Source organism: Cherax quadricarinatus, chromosome 9 (assembly GCF_038502225.1).
Source record: "Cherax quadricarinatus isolate ZL_2023a chromosome 9, ASM3850222v1, whole genome shotgun sequence".
Lineage (NCBI taxonomy): Eukaryota > Metazoa > Arthropoda > Malacostraca > Decapoda > Parastacidae > Cherax > Cherax quadricarinatus.
Window position 1 is genome coordinate 7,044,422 of NC_091300.1, and position 24,930 is coordinate 7,069,351.

Genomic DNA, 24,930 nt, shown 5'->3' on the forward strand with positions numbered 1-24,930 from the left:
AACATTTCCAAAACACTATTTGAGTACTCCCAATTACACCACTGATTACTACTAAAACACCGCTGAATTCAATCAAAACACCCTTCAACACCTTCAAACACCCCTGAACACCTTCAAAACACTCTTGAACACTTTTCAAAAACACCTTTGAACATTTCCAATCAACACTGAAACACTTCCAAAAACACCATTTGAGTACTCCCAATTACACCACTGATTACTACTAAAACACCGCTGAATTCAATCAAAACACCCTTCAACACCTTCAAACACCCTTGAACACACTCAAAACACCCTTCAACACCTTCAAAACACCTTTGAACACCTTCAAAGCACCTTTGAACACATTCAAAACACTCTCATAATCATTTGAACACACTCAAAACACCTTTGAATAACCTCAAAACACCTTCGAACACCTTCAAAACACCCTTGAACACCCTTGATCACCTTCAAAAAAAACAACATTTGAACACACTCAAAACACCTTTGAACATTTCCAAACAATACTGAAACACTTCCAAAAACACCATTTGAGTACTCCCAAATACACCACTGAATACTAAAACACCACTGAATACACTCAAAACACCACCAAAATCACCATAAACTAAGATCAACACCCACATCCCACAACACCCACAACCCACAACACCCACAATTTTTTTCTCGTTTTATCTAATTTCATCAGAAAGTCACAACACCCACACCCCCCATTTTTTTCTCGTTTTAACCCTTTTAGTTCATTAAAGTTAATAAGGGGCCACACTACATCAGAAAAAGTCACAAAAACAACCCACTTATAACGTCTTTTCGGTATCTCTAGTTCGACAACAACACCCACATCCCACATCACCCACATCCCACATCCCCCCCCCACACACACACACACACATCCCTAACCTAGCCTAACCTAACCTAACTTAACCTAACCTAACCTAACCTAACCTAACCTAACCTAACTTATCCTAACCTAGCCTAACCTAACCTAACCTTACCTAAATTATCCTAACCTAACCTAACCTAGCCTAACCTATCCTAACTTAACCTAACCTAACCTAACCGAACCTACCCTAACCTAACCTTACCTAACCTAACCTAGCCTAACCTAACCTAACCTAACTTAACCTAACCCAACCTAACCTAACCTAACCTAACCTAACCTAACTTAACCTAACCTAACCTAACCTACCCTAACCTAACCTAACCTAACCTATCTTAACCTTACCTAACCTAACCTAACCTAACCTAGCCTAACCTAACTTAACCTAACCTAACCTAACCTACCCTAACCTAACCTAACCTATCTTAACCTTACCTAACCTAACCTAGCCGAACCTATCCTAACCTAACCTAAAATATATTGGAACACTTCCAAAATACATTAGAGTACTCCAGAATTACTTTGAACGACTCCATTTTTGGATATTTCCAAATTAGTTTTGAAAACTTTATCGTAAAATCGAACATTATTTTTCTTGTTGGTAAAACACACTCAATGGTAGAAATATTTACTCGATTTCCGAATAGAAGCACTGTCCTCGCTCTGAGAGACTCATTGTGGGTCACCCCAACACATGGTGTAATGCGCTTCACACCCAAGGTAGAACATAACACCTGCGTCAACTCAGGACAGACAGGCGCCATGTAATGCGGGTAACATCCAAGGTAGAAAATCATCTCTTTCCAGACCAACTGTCTATCCTAACCTAACCTAACCTAACCTAATTCCTAACCTAACCTAACCTCACCTAACCGAACCTAACCTAACTCCATCAATCACCTCTATCCTAACCTAACCTAACCCAACCTAACTCCATCAAACACCTCTATCCTAACCTAACCTAACCTATCCTAACCTAACCTAACTCCATCAAACACCTCGAATACTACCTAACTTAACCTAACCTAACCTTACCTAACCTACCGAACCCAACCTAACCTAACCTAACCTATCCTAACCTGTCCCAACCTAACCTATCCTAACCTATCCTAACCTAACCTAACCTAACCTAACCTAACTTATCCTATGCTAACCTAACCTAACTTATCCTAACCTAACCTATCCTAACCTAACCTAAACACTGACTAACTTTGAACCAACTCTGAACACCACTGATCTTCTTCAAAAATGCTCTGCACATCATTTGAACACCTTCAAAAAAACACCATCAAACACCTCCGAATACTCCCAAAAAACACTACTGATTACTACCAAATCACCACTGAATACTACCAATCACCGTCAAAATCACCAGAAACTAAGTTTAACATCACCATCTAACATCCTTTTTATAGAAATCCCCTCAAATCACTATAACCAAGAACTCCCTCCCCATTTGACGCATAAAAAAAAAAAGCATGAACACATACCTAATACGCAAACACTTAGTACATGATCACCATCAACTGAAAACATATCTTGTACACACACATAATATAAGACAATCACCAACTACAATCACCCATGTTCACTTACCTCAAAATCACTAATATCACAGAAAACAATCATTTTTATAAACATTTCACACACAAAAAAAAAAATCATATTTGACAATATCTAAGCGCACTCACCTCACTACCACCAACACACGATGTCTCACCTCACAGGACCGACAAAGCTCACCTCCAGTGACGTCACACTCCCATTGTGTTACTTGGTGGTTGGTAACATCACACCTAACCCCCCTTGTTTCAACCTATTGTACCCTACATTATCTAAGAACACTATATCCAACACGATTACCAGATTTTATGATCCCCAACACCAAGATCACAGAAAACACACATTTTTTATAATTATTCACACAAAAATCACGATCACCAATTCCATATCATGTTTACCGTCATCTATCAACACTAATCACCAAGATCACCAAAAAATCTAAGATCATGCATCTCAAAACTACTATGATCACTGAAAACACTTATTTTTTAAACATTCGCACAAAAATAAGACATACACAAAAATACCACAACACTTCCACCAACATCTATAACATAACATGAGCACTATAACATATCACTATCACAAAAAAAAAATAATACACAGACACCCACATATTATACATTTCAATTGCAAATTTAAGACATGAGACATACACACCAAATCTAAGACATTCACCTCCAACTAAGACATACACATCACCCCTAAAACTTTCCTTCCCTATTCATTCCGTATATCTCCTAGAGCTGTTTTAACCCCGACGGATCCATCACGACGTAGGAGCCAGAGGAACCATCACCACTCCAACACCACCTACTACACTCTGGCTCCTACGTCGTGGTGGATCCGTCGGGGTTAAAACAGCTCTAGGAGATATACGGAATGAATAAGGAAGAAAGTTTTAGGGGTGATGTGTATGTCTTAGTTGGAGGTGAATGTCTTAGATTTGGTGTGTATGTCTCATGTCTTAAATTTGCAATTGAAATGTATAATATGTGGGTGTCTGTGTATTATTTTTTTTGTGATAGTGATATGTTATAGTGCTCATGTTATGTTATAGATGTTGGTGGAAGTGTTGTGGTATTTTTGTGTATGTCTTATTTTTGTGCGAATGTTTAAAAAATAAGTGTTTTCAGTGATCATAGTAGTTTTGAGATGCATGATCTTAGATTTTTTGGTGATCTTGGTGATTAGTGTTGATAGATGACGGTAAACATGATATGGAATTGGTGATCGTGATTTTTGTGTGAATAATTATAAAAAATGTGTGTTTTCTGTGATCTTGGTGTTGGGGATCATAAAATCTGGTAATCGTGTTGGATATAGTGTTCTTAGATAATGTAGGGTACAATAGGTTGAAACAAGGGGGGTTAGGTGTGATGTTACCAACCACCAAGTAACACAATGGGAGTGTGACGTCACTGGAGGTGAGCTTTGTCGGTCCTGTGAGGTGAGACATCGTGTGTTGGTGGTAGGAGGTGAGGCAAGTGTTTAGATATTGTCAAATATGATTTTTTTTTTTGTGTGTGAAATGTTTTATAAAATGATTGTTTTCTGGTGATATTAAAGGATTTTGAGGTATGGAACAGTGGGTGATTGTGAAAGGTGATTGGTTCATATTATGTGTGTGTACAAGATATGCTTTAGTTGATGGTGATCATGTACTGGGCAATATGCATTAAAGTGTGTTCATGCTTTTTTTTTAATATAAAGGTCAAATGGGAGGGAGCTCTGGTTATAGGATTTGAGGGGACTTAGTAAAAAGGATGTTAGATGGTGATGTTAAATCTAGTTTCCTGGGTGATTTTGACGGTGATTTGCACTTGTGGTGATTTGCAGTAACTAGTAGTGTTTTGGGAGTATTCGGAGGTGTTTGATGGTGTTTTTGAAGGTGTTCAAATGGATAGAGCATTTTTGGAAGAAGATCAGTGGTGTCTAGAGGTCATTCAAAGTTAGCCAGTGTTTGTGTTAGGTTAGGAAGGTTAGGTTAGGGATGTTAGTTATAGTACAGGATAAGTTAGAAGAAGTTAGGCTATAATAGTTAGGATAGGTTAGGAGGTAAGAAGGGGACAGCTAGGATAGTGTTAAAGTAGTTAGTTGGGTCTGGTAGGTTAGGTACAAGTTAGGTTAGGTTACTAGGGGCAGTATTCGAGGTACGATGGATAGGTTAGGTTAGGAGAAAGAAGTAGGTTAGATATGTTTGATGTATTAGTTGCTAGTTAGTTAGATAGAGTGTGATTGATGGAGTTAGGGTTAGGGTCTGGTTAGGAGAAGAAGAAGTTAGGAATTAGGTTAGTTAGGTTAGGTTAGACAGATATTGGTCTGGAAAAGAGATGATTTTCTACCTTGGATGTTACTCATACTACATGGCGCCTGGTTCTGTCCTGAGTGACGCAGGTGTTATGTCTCTACCTTGGGTGTGAAGCGCGCATTACACCATGTGTTGGGGGTGACCTACAATGAGTCTCTCAGAGCGAGGATAGTGTTTCTATTCGAAATCGAGTAAATATTTCACCATTGAGTGTGTTTTACCAACAAGAAAATAATGTCTGATTTACGATAAAGTTTTCAAACTAATTTAAAACATCCAAAATGGATGTTCATGTAATTTGGAGTATCTAATGTATTTTGAAGTGTCTAAATATATTTGAAAGAATAGATAGTCTGGCTAGGTTAGTTAGGTAAGGTTAAGAGAAGTAGTTAGGTTAGGTTAGGCAGGCTAGGCTAGGCTGAAATGCCAGCTAGGCGGTGTTGAAGGAATAGTTAGTGTTGCCAAGATAGGTTAGGCTAGCTGTGTTTAGCAGGCTGAAGTAGTTGAAGGCTAGGCTGAAGAAGTAGAAGAAGAAGGTTAGCTGCCAGCTGTAGGTTAGCTAGGCCAGGCTAGCCAGTGCTGCCAGGCTAGGCAGTCCGGCTAGGCTAGGTTGAAGTTGCCAGGACAGGCTAGGGCTGTGTTAAAGAAGAGGGGATAATTTAAAGTGTTTGAAGAAGAATAGGTTAGACAAGTTAAACAAAGAAGAAGAAGAAGTTAGGCTGCTAGGTTAGTTAGCCAGGCTAGGATGTGTGTGTGTGTGTGTGGGATGGATGTGGGTGATGTGGGATGGGTGTTGTTGTCGAACGAGATACCGAAAAGATGCAGGTGGTTGTTTTTGGTGACTTGATGCAGGCCCCTATTAACTTTTTAATGAACTAAAAGGTTGTAAACGAGAAAAAAATGGGGGTGGTGTTAGGATTCTCTGATGAAATTAGATAAACGAAAGAAAAATTGTGTGTTGTGGGTTGTGGGTGTTGGGGATGTGGTGTTGATCTTAGTTTGGTGATTTTGGTGCTTGAGGTATTCAGGTGTTTTAGTATTCAGTGTGTATTTGGGAGTACCAATGGTGTTTCAAGTGTTTCAGTATTGTTTGAAATGTCTATGTGTTTTGAGGTTCAAATGTTGTTTTTTTGAAGGTGATCATGTGTTCATATGTTTTGAAGGTGTTCGAAGGCGTTTTGAGGTTATTCAAAGGCGTTTTGAGGTGTTCAAATGATTATGAGTGTTTGAATGTGTTCAAAGGTGCTTTAAGGTGTCTAAAGGTGTTTCTTGAAGGTGTTGAAGGTGCTTTGGAGTGTGTTCATGGGTGTTTGAAGGTGTTAAGGGTGTTTGATTGAATTCAAAGTGGTGTTTGTAGTAATCAGTGGGTGTAATTGGGAGTACCTAAATGGTGTTTAAGGTTTCTAGTACATTGAAAATGTTCAAAGGTGTTTTTTGAAAGTGTCTAAGAGTGCTTTAAGGTGTTCAGGGGGTTTAAAGGTGTTAAGGTGTTTGATTGAATTCATAGCGTGGTTTTAGTAGTAATCAGTGTGTAATTGGGAGTACTCAACAGTGTTTTGGAAATGTTCATGTGGGTGTTGTGGGATGGGTGTTGTGGGTGTTGTTGTCGAACCAGAGATAATCGAAAAAAACAGCATAAGTGGGTTGTTGTTGGGATTCTTTCTGATGTAGTGTGTCCTATTTAACTTTAATGAACTAAAATATAAACGAGAAAATGGGGGTGTGTTGTGACTCCTTTTTCTCTCTGATGGGAAATTAGATAAAACGAGAAAAATGGGTGTTGGGGTTGTGTGTTGGGGATGTGGGGTGTTGATCTTAGTTTATGGTGATTCTTTGGTGGCGTTTTGAGGTATTCAGTGGTGTTTTAGTATTCAGGGTATTTGGGAGTACTAAATGGTGTTTAAAGTGTTTGAGTGTTGTTTGGAAATGTCTGGCAACTGAAGGTGTTTGAGGTGTTCAAATGTTGTTTTTTGAAGGTGTCTAAAGGTGTTCAAATATGTTTTGAAGGTGTTGAAGGCAGTTTTGATTGAATCTGAAGGGTGTTTAGTAGTATTCCTATGTGGTGTAATTGGGAGTACTCAAATCTGTGTTTTTTTGAAGTGTTTATAGTGTTGATTGAAATGTCTAAACAGCTTGAAAAGTGTTCAGAGTGTTTTAAGGTGTTCAAGGGTGTTTGAAGGTGCTGAAGGGTGTTTGATTGAATTCAGTGTTTAGGCATTCAGTGTAATTGAGTACTCAAATTGTGTTTTTGGAAGGTTTCATATGATTTTGGTGGTGTTTGAGTGTATCTAGTGGCATTTAGTATTCAGTAGTGTATTTGGGAGCACTAAATGGTGCTTTGAAGTGTTTCAGTGTTGTTTGGAAATGTCTAAAGGTGTTCATAGTGTTTTTAAGTGTGTCTAAATGTTGTTTGTTTAGAAGGAAACAAATGTTTTGAGGTTATTCAAAGGTGTTCTTAAGGTGTCTTGTAAGGTTATGGAGATTCAGTGTTTTTGAAGGTAAAAGCAATGACATATATATTTACAACAGAACAACATGCAGAGTACTATGAAGGTGTTCTGGGGAGTATCTAGAGGTGATTTTAGTGTCTGAATGATAGTTTTGAGAGCTCAAAAATATTTGAATGTGTATGAAAAGGCATTTTGTGAGTATTCAAATGATTTAAGAGAGTGTTTTGAAGGTGTTCAAAGTAAAAGTGCGTATTTAACTTCGTAATATGTAAAATTGTGACTAGTGAATTTATCGAAAAGTGGTTATAAGTGTTGTGGTGACTTTCTGATGTACTGTATCCCCTTATTAACTTTAATGAACTAAAAGGGTTTAAAACGAGAAAAATTGGGGGTTATGAGTGAAAATTGTGAGGTGTTGGTTGGAGTGTGAGGGTTCGGGAGGGTGGGGAGGAGGTTACTTCGTGGGGGGGGAGTGACCTGAGATGAAATAGTTAAAAAAATGTCTAGACTTGTGTTGTAAAGAAATTGTTGGATTGTTATGGGTATTAACGAAACAAAAAATGTGACTTTTCTGATGATGAAAATGTTTTCCCTATGATGTAGGTACTATATCCCCTTATTAACTTTAATGAACTAAAGGGTCGTCATGATTCAGCCTGTGTGCGTGACGTCACTGACATAGGGGTAAGTCGACAAGATTTAGCTTGTATGTGTGACGTCACTGACCGCCGAGTAAACACGCTTTTTTTTTTTTTAGTTCATTTAACTTAATGAGAGGAAGGTTTTAGTTCATTTTAAAATAATAAGGGGAAGATGTTTAGACCTGTAGTAAGCATGCTTACCCCCAGAGTGGGGAATCCAAAAACTTGATCCAAGGAGATGGGGTCTTGGTATTATCGAGAAATTTTGGGGTGGGAGTGAAAGTGAGAGGGGTAATCCAAAAATTTGATCCAAGGAGATGGAGAATTTCGAAAACCCCATAGGGGGGATCCAAAAAACTTGATCCGAGGAGATGGAGTCATGGTATTGTCGAGAAAATTTGGGGTGAAAGGAGGGGTACCCAAAAATTTGATCCAAGGAAATGGAGAATTTGATTTCGAGAAATTGTTTGGGGATGGAGGTGAAAGGAGGGGTACCCAAAAAATTTGATCTGAGGAGATGGAGTTATGGTATTGTCGAGAAAATTTGGGGTGAAAGGAGGGGTACCCAAAAATTTGATCCAAGGAAATGGAGAATTTCGAAAACCCCATAGGGGGGAATCCAAAAACTTGGTAATATTGAGAAATTTTTGGGATTGGGGGGTGGAAGGAGGGACAATCCAAAAAAAACCTTGATCCAAGGAGATGGAGAATTTCGAAACCCCCATAGGGGGGAATGCAAAAACTTGTAATATCGAGAAATTTTGGGATGGGGGTGAAAGTGGGAGGGGTAATCCAAAAATTTGATCCAAGGAGATGGAGAATTTCGAAAACCCCATAGGGGGGGATCCAAAAAACTTGATCCGAGGAGATGGAGTCATGGTATTGTCGAGAAAATTTGGGGTGAAAGGAGGGGTACCCAAAAATTTGATCCAAGGAAATGGAGAATTTGATTTCGAGAAATTGTTTGGGGATGGAGGTGAAAGGAGGGGTACCCAAAAAATTTGATCTGAGGAGATGGAGAATTTCGAAAAACCCCATAGGGGGGAATCCAAAAACCTTGATCCGAGGAGATGGAGAGCATAAGAAAATGAAATTCAAAAAAAATTCGAAAAAAATCGGAAAAAAATTCGAGGCGCGGGGGCGATCCGGACGACGCTGCAGAAGGCGCAGCAGAAGGCGCGGGCGGGGCTCGCGAAGGGCGGGCGCGCGGGCGGGGCGCGTGGGCGGGCGCGCGGGCGGGCGCGCGGGCGGGCGCGCGGGCGGGCGCGCGGGCGCGCGGGCGCGCGGGGCGGGGGGGGTCGCGAAGGGGGGGTCGTGGGGCGGGGGTACTGGTTGGGGGGGGGGTCAAGGGTGAGGTAGTCTCGAGGGCGAGGTCAAGGTCAAAACCGGAAGTAACACCTAGGTGTGAAAAGGTGACCCTCCAGCCGCTGGTCCTAGACCGGAAGGGATGTCTCTGTAGAAGGCCTAAACCGGAAGGGTGCGCCCAGTGGAAGGCCCTAAACCGGAAGGGATGCCCCTGTAGAAATTATGACTACTTATATATATATATATATATATATATATATATATATATATAAAATACTTCCTGAGGTGTACACCCTCTTTTGACAACCCAACACTCGACGATTATGACGCACACCTTAGATCAATCTTTGAGAAGGCACTGAACTTGTCACTAGAGGATAGGCAACCCTCCCAGTGCGACTGGGAGGTATAGGGGTGTGCAAAGCAACGCATGTTGCTTTACCTGCTTTTCTGTCTTCGTGTTTGGCTTCCAGTGCACTATAGTCAAGAAGATCGTCCCCGAACGCTTGAGAGACGTGGTAGGAGCGCAAGACCCCAGGATTACTGAAACAGCGATGCGGTGGGACACCCTTGCAGACTCCTCCAGTAAACCAGCTCCTCCCAAAGAGCACAAAGATTCCAACTGAGACAAACCGATCATGGAAAAAATCGCCAACACAATGCTCATCAACGCTTCAGGAAAGGACAAAGCTCGTCTCCTAGCGGTGAAGGCACCACACTCAACAGATTTCCTACTAGCTGTTCTCAGTTCCTCCCTGGGCACTCGACTCGACCCATAGGCCATTCGGATTGGTGTTGCTCTTCGCCTAGCCGCCCCCATCCTCACCGAACATAGGTGTATTTGCGGTTGGGCGACAGCTGACCAATTCGAAGTTCATGGTCCCGTGTGTCACACATCAGAAGGGAAGTATGCCAGACATGAGGAGGTCATTGACATCATAAAGAGAAGCCTCGCCACAGCCCGTTGCCCAGCAGAACGGGAACCCCACGTGCAGAGGTCTGACGAAAATCAGAAGCGTCCTGATGGAACCACTATGCTACCCTCGAAGGATGGAAAGCAGATTGCCTGGGACTACACCTGTGCTGCCACACTGGCAGACACCTACTTGCCATACTCTGTAGCTGAAGGGGATGGAGCTGCCAGCCACAAGGAGACCCAGAAGACCCGCAAATATGAAAACCTTTCCCCTTGCTATAACTTCATCCCAATAGGGCCGGAGACCCTTGGAGCCTGGGGCACGTGTGCTCTAAAGTTCCTCAAAGAGCTGGGTGAAAAACTCATCATAGAAACCAAGGACCACAGGGCGGCCAGCTTCCTCTTTGAGAGACTCAGTGTCGTGTCGCAATCCAGAGAGGAAATGCCTGCAGCATTCTGGATACGCGGCCCATTGCCGGGGAGCTGGACGAAGTATTCGAGATGTAGCTCTGAGTTGTTATCCATGTTGTTTTACTCCATATTGTAATTTTGTTTTTAAATAAAGCATATATAGAACTGCGGGTTCAATCCCGCCCGTAGTATGGTTTGTTTGCAATCGTGTCATTACGATTTCGTGAGTCATATATAGAATATATAGGGGGTGGTAGGAGAAAATTTTCAGCAGCTTCAGGGAGGGGAGAACCTTGAGTTTTCCCTAAAGCAAGTTTATTCTTTTCTCTGAGGATGAGGGTCCCCAGGACAGTTCTAGAGGTGGTACCTCCCTATATATATATATATATATATATATATATATATATATATATATATATATATATATATATATATATATATGTGTGTGTGTGTGTGTGTGTATATATATAAAATGTATGTCGTGCCGAAGAATAGGTAAAACTTGCGATTTTGGCTTAAATAGTAACGCTCTTCTTGCCGAATAAGGCAAGCGAAAATTTGTGTATGCAATAATTTCGCAAAAATTATTCTGAACCTAACAAAAAAAATATATTTCATTGCGTTTGTTTATTATTAAATTATTGTAAACTTATCTAAAATATATTTAGTTGGATTAGGCTAAATTAAATTGCGCTTGTTATAATAATAAGGTTAGGTAACTTTTCTAAGGTTCTTTTGGTGCAAAATTATTAATTTTCACATTAACATAAATGAAAAAAATATATCTTTAAACGTAAAAAGAAAAAAAAGGACAATTTTAAATGAGTTCTTGCTAATTAACCAATTTTACCTATTCGGCATGACTTTATATATATATATATATATATATATATATATATATATATATATATATATATATATATATATATAGATATACACACGTACATTAAAGGTCTTAACTGTGTTGACTCGGTAATTAACAGCTTTCCGAAATAATTTGAAAGTAACAGTTTATCACAGTTGTCAGATTGTGTTTGTAAAACATTTCTCTTATTCAACTTTAATGTTATTAATCAGTCTTCAAGATTGTAAAAGGGATTATTATTCTTTTTTCTCCTATATACCACTTGTTATGCTTGAGTTTCTAGTTAAAGCTCGTGTATGCATCTGCAATTTTCAAACCCCCTAAGGACTAATTTCACCTTCAATTTTCTGTTGAATACTTGTTTACTGCGACTTTTCTGCCTTTATTGTGATTTTAACTTGCTCATCCACACCGCTGTAGCTTCTGTCCTCTTGAAAAGCCCTATTTCACATTGAATATCCCCTGTAGGGAAGTTCCTTGATGCCGGAGCAGTTCTTTTGATCTAAGTAAGTGGACCTGTTCTTCTCTCCCTTTGATTTAACCTGAATATCTCCCAATTTCCCCAGGCAATGAATGACTCCTACGGGTTTACCGTTCCCCCACGAATCTCATAATTCACTATGACAAAAGATCACGAACTTGCTCAAGACCAACGTATCACAACTGCCACTAACACAATTATTGTCTGCTGATCTTTCCCTTTTCGAGTCTGGTACTATTCTGAACGCTCAGGTAGGCTAGGAAATCTGTACAGCTCAGCAGTTTGCCACAAAACACCAGGCAGCTATCCATAGTAAGTTGCTGTGATATTTTCTTCTGTATTTCTTCCTGTTATGTATACCATTGCGTATTTTTAAAGCATTAATTGTGTGTACAGTCCACTCCTTTCATATTTCAAATAATATTGTATATTTTCCCACAAACTGTGGAGATAATTATTTGGGTCCCCTAGTGGTGTAGTCTCATTGGGACGATCCAAAGGAGATACACGAGAACTGACTCGTGTACCTGTCAGTCCTCTCAGAACAGTGAGTATTAAGGTGATAATATTTCATAACGTTTCTCAAAGGATTATATGGATATTTTTGTATATCCTTATGGAGGTCTAAATACAGTGGTGATAATGGACTCCCGGTAGGCATGACATCAAAGGGAAATAGATGTTCGCGGCCTCGTTTCTCTAGAAAACCTACCAAGGAAAAGCTCGTACATTATTTAATATTGACTTTCATTTGTAAGTGTGTGTGTGTGTGTGTGTGTGTAAAATAGCGTATTTTGTAAAAAAAAAAAACTCATGATATAGTTTACCATTAAAAAAAAAATTCTCTCGTTTTCTATAACCATTTTCATGATTAGAAAAGAAAATTTTCTTCGATGTTTCAGTTTCTTTACCGAAAACTAGCATATTTTAAGAAAATGTTGCCCTGGTTCAGGATGTCCTCCTGTGGAAAGTGATGATCCAGAGCCACCTCAGGCACCTGAACCCACTCCAACAGATTTCATCTCATCAGACAATCTCTTGGAAGCAATTAAAGCAACAGGTACGAGGACACTCACACATATTCCCAAAGCAGCCCGTCCACACGCAGCTGGGAAACTTACAGACCTCCTGAAAAAAGTAAACGATGGTTCCACTATCTTAAATGCTCCACCAGCCATCAAGGCATGGCACAACTTGCTAATTTTTGGCAATGTCTGCTTAGCTGTGCCGGAAAGAAGGGGAAAGAGGCTTGCCTCAATGATAATTAAATTCTTAAGAGATTTTCCTAGAGTTGATAACCTCATTCGCCTTCCCCGTCAACACAAAAAAGGGAGAGGCATAACCCCCACTCACTCTACTGACAGTAAAAAAGTCAGAGTCCAGGTGAGCAAGAAAATTGAAGAGGGCAACACAGTGGGGGCAATCAGAATTATTACCAGTGAAGATACAGTTGCTCCCAGGGATGCTGACATGGCTGAAGCACTTAGAGGAAAGCACCCTGCCAGGGAAACCAGTGGCACCAACAGTTCCAACACCTCTGTCCCCACTATGGAACCACTGATTGTGGAAGATTCAGACATTTACAAAGCAATAATGTCGTTCCCATCTGGCTCTGCTGGGGGTTACACTGGAATAAAGCCACAGCATTTAAAGGAAATGGTTAATCCAGTTATTGGCGAAATTGCAGAGACACTGCTTTCAGAGATCACAAGGTTCGTCAACAATTCCTTGGCTGGTCTGATTCCTGATGAAATTAGACCTTTCTTTTTTGGTGCAACACTTTGTGCACTTAAAAAGAAGGATGGAGGAATTCGGCCAATTGCAGTAGGCAACACGTTACGCCGCCTCGTATCCAAAGCTGCTGTCCGAAGTATTCGTGCACAGGCAGCCATGATGCTTCAACCAAACCAGCTTGACACTGGGGTCTCTCAAGGAAGTGAAACAGCGGTTCATGCAACAAGGGCATATATCAACAACCTGCCTGAGGACAATGCAGTGGTAAAATTAGATTTCAAGAATGCGTTCAATCTCCTGAAAAGAGACGTGGTATTAGCAGCAGTACAAGAACATTTCCCTGGTCTCTTCCCTTTTGTTTCAGCTGGGTATAGTAAGGAATCAATGCTTCTCTGGAGAGCATGAAATCACATCATCGGAGGGTGTCCAACAAGGAGATCCTCTTGCACCATTTCTCTTCTGTATAGCAGTTAGGGAAATCACAGTCAGACTGACCAGCGAGCTAAACATCTGGTTCCTAGATGATGGCACACTAGCAGGTGCAAAGGAGTCCCTCCTACATGACCTTACACAGGTAATGACACGGGGACAGGAAATGGGTCTCATCCTGAATCCATCCAAATGTGAAATCATCTCAGTCAGTCAACAAGTGATAAATGCAGTGAGATCAAAACTACCAGGAGCAGCAGTCATTGCCCCCACAAATAGTGTCTTGCTAGGAGCACCTCTGGGAAGCAATGCCATTGACACAATTCTCAGGAAGAAATTGGAAGAGTTAAGGAGAATGGAACAACGAATAGGCAATCTGGACACCCATGATGCCTTGTACCTTCTCACAAAGTGCTTGAGTCTGCCCAGGTTGACATATTTCCTAAGATGTGCACCTTCATATGATAACCCTATACTGCACGAATATGACAGTATTCTGATGCAGATTTTTACGAAAGTACTTAACCTTACTCTAGAAGACGGGCAGTGGAACCAAGCTACACTTCCAGTCAGACTAGGAGGCATTGGTGTCCGCAAGTCATCACAGATTGCGTTACCTGCTTTTCTGTCCTCGTGTATTGCATCCAGAGAGCTTGTAGCAGCGATTCTCCCTGAACATCTTAGGGACAAGATTGGAGTCCAGGACCAAAAATTCATTGACGGAGCAATGATCTGGGATAATCTAACGGGCTCTGAAACCAGACCTGCTCCCCCCAACAACTACAATCACACTGGGATGGTCCAATAGTGGAAAATATTGCCTTAACAATGCTTCAGAGTGTGTCATGGAAGGATAGAGCCCGCCTCCTGGCAGTGAGAGCCCCTCATGCTGGGGACTTTCTGTTGGCTGTTCCCAACTCCAGCCTAGGCACACGTCTCGACCCACAGACCATCCGCATCGGTGTTGCCCTTCGACTTGCCGCCCCTATTCTCGCCGAACACAGGTGTATTTGTGGCAGTGAAGCAGCAGACCGATTCGGGTACCATGGTCTTGTGTGCCGTAAATCCGAGGGAAAGATTGCAAGACATGAGGAGGTTAATAACATTATCAAGAGGAGCCTCACAACAGCTGGATGCCCAGCAGTAAGGGAGCCAACCCAACTATGCAGATCTGATGGCAGCCAGAAGCGTCCAGATGGTATCACCCTTCAAGCCTGGACAGATGGGAAGCAGGTGGTGTGGGACTATACATGTGCATCTACCTTGGCTAATACCTATCTCCAATACACCAGGGAGGAAGGAGGGGCAGCTGCTAGCTTCAGGGAGTCCCAAAAGTCTAGAAAATATGGAGAACTTGCCCATCATTATATGTTTGTTCCCATACACATAAAGGATCACTTGGACAACGAAATATGGATCCCAGATTACAACCTATACAGATGTGACAGAGTGAACAGGCAAAAGGGGGATGGGGGTTGGCCTGTACATTGCAGAGTCACTTGTTTGCACAGAACTGCTAAATGCCTCAAATGATGTAGTGGAAGTTTTAGCAGTAAAGGTCGAGAACCAAAACCTAGTCATTTTGGTAGTCTACAAGCCTCCGGATGCAACATCCCAGCAATTCCAGGAACAGCTGCTAAAAATTGACCACTGTCCGGAAAATCTTCCAGCTCCTGCACCCAACATCTTGCTCCTGGGGGGATTTCAACTTAAGGCACCTAAAATGGAGGAATATAGCAAATAATATTGTTGCAGTAATAACACCAGGAGGCAGCTCTGATGAAAACTCACACTCACACGAGCTTTTAAATCTGCACAAAATTCAATTTAAACCAGCAAATAATAGAGCCTACTAGACTGGGGAATACACTAGACCTCATCTTCACTAACAATGATTGATCTGATAAGAAATGTCACCATATCAAAAACAATATACTCAGATCACAATATAATTGAGGTTCAGACATGTATGCGTGGAGCCCCAGACCGACATAATGAGACTAGTCACAACGGAGCATTCACCAAATTCAACTTCAATAACAAAAACATAAAGTGGGACCAAGTAAACCAAGTCCTAACCGATATAAGCTGGGAAGATATACTAAGCAACACAGACCCCAACTTATGCCTAGAACAGATTAACTTGGTGGCACTCGATGTATGCACAAGGCTTATTCCTCTAAGAAAAAGGAGGAGTAGATGTCAAATAGAAAGAGACAGGCGCTCCCTTTACAGGCGACGGAAAAGAATAACAGAGCGGCTAAAAGAGGTCAATATATCTGAAATGCGTAGGGAGACACTGGTCAGAGAAATAGCAAGCATCGAACTTAAGCTAAAGGAATCTTATAGGAGTCAGGAATCGCGGGAAGAACTAAAAGCCATAAATGAAATCGAAAGCAACCCAAAGTATTTCTTCTCCTATGTCAAATCAAAATCGAGAACAACGTCCAGTATTGGGCCCCTACTTAAACAAGATGGGTCCTACACAGATGACAGCAAGGAAATGAGTGAGCTACTCAAGTCCCAATATGACTCAGTTTTTAGCAAGCCGCTAACCAGACTGAGAGTCGAAGATCAAAATGAATTTTTTATGAGAGAGCCACAAAATTTGGTTAACACAAGCCTATCCGATGTTATCCTGACGCCAAATGACTTCGAACAGGCGATAAATGACATGCCCATGCACTCTGCCCCAGGGGCCAGACTCATGGAACTCCATGTTCATCAAGAACTGCAAGAAGCCCCTATCCCGAACCTTTTCCATCCTATGGAGAGGGAGCATGGACACGGGGGTCGTCCCACAGTTACTAAAAACAACAGACATAGCCCCACTCCACAAAGGGGGCAGTAAAGCAACAGCAAAGAACTACAGACCGATAGCACTAACATCCCATATCATAAAAATCTTTGAAAGGGTTCTAAGAAGCAAGATCACCACCCATCTAGAAACCCATCAGTTACACAACCCAGGGCAACATGGGTTTAGAACAGGTCGCTCCTGTCTGTCTCAACTATTGGATCACTACGACAAGGTCCTAAATGTACTAGAAGATAAAAAGAATGCAGATGTAATATATACAGACTTTGCAAAAGCCTTCGACAAGTGTGACCATGGCGTAATAGCGCACAAAATGCGTGCTAAAGGAATAACAGGAAAAATCGGGCGATGGATCTATAATTTCCTCACTAACAGAATACAGAGAGTAGTCGTCAACAGAGTAAAGTCCGAGGCAGCTACGGTGAAAAGCTCTGTTCCACAAGGCACAGTACTCGCTCCCATCTTGTTCCTCATCCTCATATCCGACATAGACAAGGATGTCAGCCACAGCACCGTGTCTTCCTTTGCAGATGACACCCGAATCTGCATGACAGTGTCTTCCATTGCAGACACTGCAAGGCTCCAGGCGGACATCAACCGAATCTTTCAGTGGGCTGCAGAAAACAATATGAAGTTCAACGATGAGAAATTTCAATTACTCAGATATGGTAAACACGAGGAAATTAAATCTTCATCAGAGTACAAAACAAATTCTGGCCACAAAATAGAGCGAAACACCAACGTCAAAGACCTGGGAGTGATCATGTCGGAGGATCTCACCTTCAAGGACCATAACATTGTATCAATCGCATCTGCTAGAAAAATGACAGGATGGATAATGAGAACCTTCAAAACTAGGGAGGCCAAGCCCATGATGACACTCTTCAGGTCACTTGTTCTATCTAGGCTGGAATATTGCTGCACACTAACAGCACCTTTCAAGGCAGGTGAAATTGCTGACCTAGAAAATGTACAGAGAACCTTCACGGCGCGCATAACGGAGATAAAACACCTCAGTTACTGGGAGCGCTTGAGGTTCCTAAAACTGTATTCCCTGGAACGCAGGCGGGAGAGATACATGATTATATACACCTGGAAAATCCTAGAGGAACTAGTACCGAACTTGCACACAAAAATCACTCACTACGAAAGCAAAAGACTTGGCAGACGATGCAACACCCCCCCAATGAAAAGCAGGGGTGTCACTAGCACGTTAAGAGACCATACAATAAGTGTCAGGGGCCCGAGACTGTTCAACTGCCTCCCAGCACACATAAGGGGGATTACCAACAGACCCCTGGCAGTCTTCAAGCTGGCACTGGACAAGCACCTAAAGTCTGTTCCTGACCAGCCGGGCTGTGGCTCGTACGTTGGTTTGCGTGCAGCCAGCAGCAACAGCCTGGTTGATCAGGCTCTGATCCACCAGGAGGCCTGGTCACAGACCGGGCCGCGGGGGCGTTGACCCCCGGAACTCTCTCCAGGTAAACTCCAGGTATAGGCTCAGAGACCCTTGGCTCATGGGGAAAGAGTGCATCTAAATTCCTTAAGGAGCTGGGAAAAAGACTCATCAGGGTAACTAGGGATCCCAGGGCAGCTAGTTTTCTGTTTCAGCGACTCAGTGCGGCTGTTCAAAGGGGTAATGCCTACTGTATTTTGGGCACACGCCCCAGCAACATGGCCGACGCGGCAGGTTGTGTAGCGGGCTAGCTGCGGGATTTTCAAGGATAGCTCTTGGTCAAAGAGGCTGACCAGGTCCCTACTTAACAGAACTCAGTGTGAATGCTTTGAGAAGATACCAGAGCAGCGAACGGACTTCCCAGTGCATCGTTTCAGCGTAAATAGTTGAAGTGTTGTGCAGAAGGTTTGGTGTTTTTGAGTCAGGACCAGTCAGCGTCTCCCCCCCTCTCCGCTGGGGGGAGGGGGAGGGCGTGTGTAGTAAACAGTGACCCTCTCATAACGCCTCGCCCCTGCCCGTCTCCCCCGCCTCACCCACCCAACTCCCAGCGCCACCCCATCTACAGAGGGTACTTCTCCCCTAACCCACGATGTCAGCGATGGCACTGCAGGGAGTGCCGGGCTCACAGGAACTTCCACTACAGGGACAGCATCGTGGAGTTCGACCGCGAGGCAGCTGTCAGGTGTGCCACAGGCAGTGTGTACTCAGTTCCTCAAGCTTCAACATCCGTGCACACGAGGGCCTGGGATCTTCAGTCAACTTGGCGTCCACCAGGACGTTGCCATGTCCCTAGGACAGCTCTCCATCGGGCTGCTAACGGAGCCACTGGCTTCTTGGACCTCTTGGGGAGGGTCGATGGTGCTCGTGCAAGCAGCAGATCCCGGGGCAACTTGCTGCTGTTTGCAATGGCTGTCTGCCGAGGAGAGACAGGCACCTAGCAACATCTGTTGTTGGGGCAATGGATGAATTCCCTGCTATGTTTGTTAACTGCTCATTACTCTGTAATTTGTCTATGATTGTAATCATGTGATAACGTGTTTATCATTCATTACCTTTGAAACTTGTCATGATTTTGACCAGCTCTACTTGGAGCTCATTACCTTTGTAAATTCTCATGATTAATGTGTTTATGATTCATTACCTTTGCAATTATTCATGAGTGTGACCAGCTCTACCTGGAGCTCATTACCTTTGTAACTTGGTCATGATTATGACCAGATCTAGTTCATTACCTTTGTAACTTGGTCATGATTATGACCAGATCTAGTTCATTACCTTTGTAACTTGCTCAGCTATCAAAACTTTGGAGTCCAGTCCCTGGACCAATTATGTACCTCTGTAATCTTTTGACTACCGCCCACAGGATGGGTATGGGGTGCATAATAAACATATTAAACTGAAACTGCCCCAGCTCTGAGGAGCTGGATGAGATTTTCGCCTTATAATCGGTGATACACACGTAACAACATGTACCGTATATCCCACCTTTATATATATATATATATATATATATATATATATATATATATATATATATATATATATATATATATATATATATATATATTTGTATTTTTTAAGTCAGAAACAAAAATAAGCGTGCTGCGAATCTGTTGTTTTTCATATTAACAGAATGAGATATATCACAATGTACACGGTTAGAGAAAGAGCCAAGTTATTTAGGAAATCCTATCCAAAGTAAAGACTTTATTCTGACTTACCTTGAAAGTCAGTAACTCCGATAACCCAACAGTCATTTTTTTTAGGTTCTTCCTCAGGATGTGACTTTCAACATTGTACCGCGTCGCAGGTATCTACTGCTAGGTAGACGTACTATGAGGCAGGGGAAGGGATGCCAAAAGGTGTCTGATGAATGTAGCTACAGAAAGGGAGGGGAATGATTTTCTATTTTTTAGCTAACATACGTGTAAATTTTACCTTATTCCTAGTAATGACCCTCGTATTGTAGATAGTCTTAATGACCCTCGTGTAGTAGATAGTCTTTTTAGTATGATAATAACATGTTATCTTCATTATAGAATAATAAGAAAATATTATAACCATCATATTATAATAATTAAGGTAAAAGGACCCCAAGAACACTCTTCAGGTCACTTGTTCTATCTAGGCTGGAATATTGCTGCATACTAACAGCACCTTTCAAAGCAGGTGAAATTGCTGACCTAGAAAATGTACAGAGAACCTTCACGGCGCGCATAACGGAGATAAAACACCTCAATTACTGGGAGCGCTTGAGGTTCCTAAAACTGTATTCCCTGGAACGCAGGCAGGAGAGATACATGATTATATACACCTGGAAAATCCTAGAGGGACTAGTACCGAACTTGCACACGAAAATCTCTCACTACGAAAGCAAAAGACTTGGCAGACGATGCAACATCCCCCCAATGAAAAGCAGGGGTATCACTAGCACGTTAAGAGACCATACAATAAGTGTCAGGAGCCCGAGACTGTTCAACTGCCTCCCAGGATACATAAGGGGGATTACCAACAGACTCCTGGCAGTCTTCAAGCTGGCACTGGACAAGCACCTAAAGTCGGTTCCTGACCAGCCGGGCTGCGGCTCGTACGTTGGTTTGCGTGCAGCCAGCAGCAACAGCCTGGTTGATCAGGCTCTGATCCACCAGGAGGCCTGGTCACAGACCGGGCCGCGGGGGGCGTTGACCCCCCGGAACTCTCTCCAGGTAATGGAAATAAGTCACTTTCTGACTTTTTTGGGTTATCCTAGGTTCTCTACACATATGCTGCTATGTATGATAATTCTATTTGTGTATACCTGAATAAACTTACTTACGGAGAAGAGGGGTCCTATACTTGGTAGAGGGGTCCTGTACATTGAAGAAGGGTCCTATTCGTGGAAGAGGCGTCCTATACTTGGAAGACCCCTCAAAGGAGGTTCCTTGACGTTGGTGAGGGGCTTTTGATCTAGGGAATTGGATCTGTGCTCTATTTCCCTGAATTGAGCCTGAATACCCTCCATCCCCCTACATGCGCTGTATAATCCTACGTGTTTAGCACTCCCCATAATTATAATAATATACGTAGAAGTGGCGTCCTATACTAGGAAGAGGCGTTCTATATCTGGAAAAGTCGTCCTGTACGTGGAAGAGGGGTCCAGTACATGAGATTTGGGTTGTATATGAGGATAGATCATAGGACCAGGATAGTACTTTCATTTGCGTGCAAATTTGTTGATGTATCTTTGTCATAAAACGACTCATCTGATCGGCTTAAAATTTTCACCACTCGAGTGGTTTACTGAACACAAGGCTCATATTGCCATATTCTCCACAGTATTTTGCTCTAATATGCCATAAGGGAGTATAATAAGTGCATAGCTATTGTGAACATCTGGGAAAAACTTTGAACTCCAAAAGTTTAAATATAATAAACAAATCCACTTGAACATCCTGTGTGAATTTGTTTGCAAATAGTTACATTCTCACTCCCTGCATGACATACAATTCTTGATCATTTAGAGAATACAATAGAGTAAATGCAGCAAAGCCTAGGATGGTAACATTCAAATCACTTGTGCTTTTATATCTGTGATATTCTGTGCTCACAGCTCATTTCGAAGCAGGAGAGATAACATAGCTAGAATATGTACAGAAATCTTTTACTGCCTGCAGAGAATCAATAAAGCATCTAAATTACTGAGCGCACATAAAAGTACCTTGAACTGGTACTCTAGAATGAAGACAATCATATACAATACATTTATGGAAAATACTTGACAGGCAGATCCCCAGTCTCACACTGTCGTAACAGCTTACTGGATTGAGAGGTATGGGAGGAAATATAGGATGAACCCAGTGAAAAGCAGGGGTGCCATAAGTACAATTAGAGAACACTATCGGTGTCTGTGGTTCAAACCTATTTAACCTATATACCAGCAGATATAAGAAATATTGCTGGAACAAAGAAATTTTCGAGAAAACTAGGTCACTTTTTGCTTATAGGGCCTGACCCACCAGTTTGTGATGACTGTTTGGACCTGCATACTACTAGCAGTAATAAACTGCTTGGCCAGGTAATGAACAAGGAAGCCTGACCTCAAGTTGGGCTGCAAGGGTAAGAAGGGTCCTTGAAGCCAGCCACAGGTATGGGCATTTTTTTTTTTCTGTTACTTGGTACATGTGTGGTCATGCCATCACCTTAATGGAATTACAGTATGTATTATTATTCATAAGAAAAGGCTGAACCTGTATGGCTATTCAGTAATACACTTGATAAACATTGTGTGCATGTGTGTTTTATTTATTTATTTAAGGCAAGTATCTGGTGTTTATTAACAAATTCAATCACTTTAACCGCTACATACCTATCAGCAAACATTTTGCTGCATGTGGAAGTGTAGCACTGCATCATTCCATCAATAGAATTGCATAAGAAAAATGAATGTTCAGTAACAAGATACTCGAACATAGCAGGTCTTTGCTTATAACTTCTAGAAAACATAGCAGGTCTTTGCTTATAACTTCTAGAAAACATAGCAGGTCTTTGCTTATAACTTCTAGAAAACCTTCATATGGGTTGCCCACTCAAGATATGCAAAAGTGGATTACAGGCTAACCTGAAAATTGTGAACTCCAAGTCAGTGAGAAGATATTAAATTTAAGAGACCTTTGGTATACCTTTTGTAAAACTTAGACTAGAAAACAGTGTATGTTGTCTTTGAGGAGAGCTGCCAACAGTGGCACTTGCAAAGCAGCTCCTCCCAAAGTGGGACTAGGTATGCACGTCTCAGATTGGCCACTGCAGTCATATCATTGCGACTTAATATGGATAGGTTTTTATTCAATCTGAGGAAGTGTGACTGACTTTCTGCTTCCAGCCTTCAGTATATCCATAATAGGGTAAGAATTTACTATACTGTATTTAAATATATTTTATTTTAGTTGTCATGGGTGATTACATGATTATACTGTTTTGCAAGTTGACAGTAGTAAAGACTGGTACAAGTGATAACCTAGAATCTTAAAGAAATGAGATACAGCATTATTAATTACAATTATTTCTTTAAAGAATGACTCAAACTAAATTTAACTTAAGACTCGATGGCAGTGTTGATGGGAAATAAATTTGTCTAACCACTCAGTGAAACATTGAAGTCTAGCTCAGTAACATTATGTAATTATTCTCATACCAAAAGATAATAATTGTTTGTGGTTAATCTATCCACATCTTAAATGCCATTTTCTCTTTGGAAACTCCTCATCCTTGAAGGGATGACTATATGTCGATTCCTACTGAAACTTTAGTACTGGGTATATATTATATATTCACAGATAAGCACCAATCACCATGTGGGTCATTAGGTGCAGATTGTTCATTGGACGTTTTAAATACTTGTAATAAGTAGATTTTTACAGGATCCCCTGACTTATTTGTTCACAAATTCAAAGTGCAATTATAGCTAATAATCATGTAAGTGAAGCATATGTCACCTGATTGCAGTGATAAACTAGAATGTGGAAGGAGGATTAGGCACAGCAAGCACTTAAGTGAGAATGTAGATGGGAAGAACTATGAAAAGAAAGGCTTAAGTATGGTAAAGACAAAGAAATAGAAAAAGAATTTTTATTAAAATTGAAGATGATGTGTTATCTGATAGTGATTCTGGGGATTATCTTTCCCATGTCTCAGCTTCAGACCAGACCTTCTAGGTTGGAGAGGAAGTATTACAGGATTTAGAACTATCAAGAAGCACATGGGAAAGTAAAGGTATGCATATAGTGATGGTAGATGCTTGAGTGAGGTTGGAGCAGACTAAGTGGGGCTGTTGTGCAAACACAGCCAGTTAACCACTCTAATACAATACAGTATCTGTACTTATTTGCATATATTGTGTATTAAGTATTTCCAAATGCACTGAAAATAGAAATTTGGGATCATAATGATAAAAGTCTAATATGCATGATTAAAATTATGAACATTTATCACTAAGTGTGAGCATCCTAGGTAGTAGGTTGGTAGACAGCAACCACCCAGAGAGGTACTACCGTCCTGCCAGGCAAGTGTCAAACACAAACCTGTAATTGTTTTACACAATGGCAGGATTGCTGGTGTCTTTTTTCTGTCTGAAACACACAGGATAACAGGTATACATATCTTGCTACTTCTACTTACACTTAGGTCACACTACACATGAATGTACATGCATATATATTTACTCACCCATCTGGGTTTTCTATTTTCTTAATAGTTCTTGTTCTTCTTTATTTCCACTTATCTTCATAGGAAAGTGGAAAAGAATTCTTCTGCAAGCCATGCATGTCATAGGCAGCAACTATGATGCCGGTAGCAAGGGACTAGTAACCTATTCTCCCAAATAAATTACTAAATGTACAGAGAAAGACTTATTGTTTTTCTTTTTGGGTCACCCTGCTTTGGTATAATACAACCAGTTTGTTAAAAAAAATATAGTGTGGGATTGAGTTCTGAAGGTCACAAAGAGAAATAAGACTAAACATATTAAAAGGTGAATAATACAGTTTGTACATGTATAGTGTTTTTAAGACTTCAAGTATTTAACCCTTTCACTGTCATCACAGTATTGTATTTAATATATATATATATATATATATATATATATATATATATATATATATATATATATATATATATATATATATATATATAT

At 41.2% G+C, this 24,930-nt stretch overlaps 1 long non-coding RNA gene across 2 annotated transcripts in view; it reads left to right on the forward strand.

Moving 5' to 3' along the window:
• Window positions 1-24,930, forward strand: part of LOC138852459 (uncharacterized) — a 123,997-nt gene that overhangs the window by 54,971 nt on the left and 44,096 nt on the right. Inside the window, exon 1 of one of the 2 annotated variants that reach the window (XR_011391762.1) lies at window positions 23,911-24,011. The exons of the other annotated variant lie outside the window; for it this stretch is intronic. This is a non-coding gene — a long non-coding RNA (uncharacterized lncRNA). Of the gene's footprint in view, window positions 1-23,910; window positions 24,012-24,930 lie in introns of those variants that run through there. 2 annotated transcript variants of the gene reach the window in all.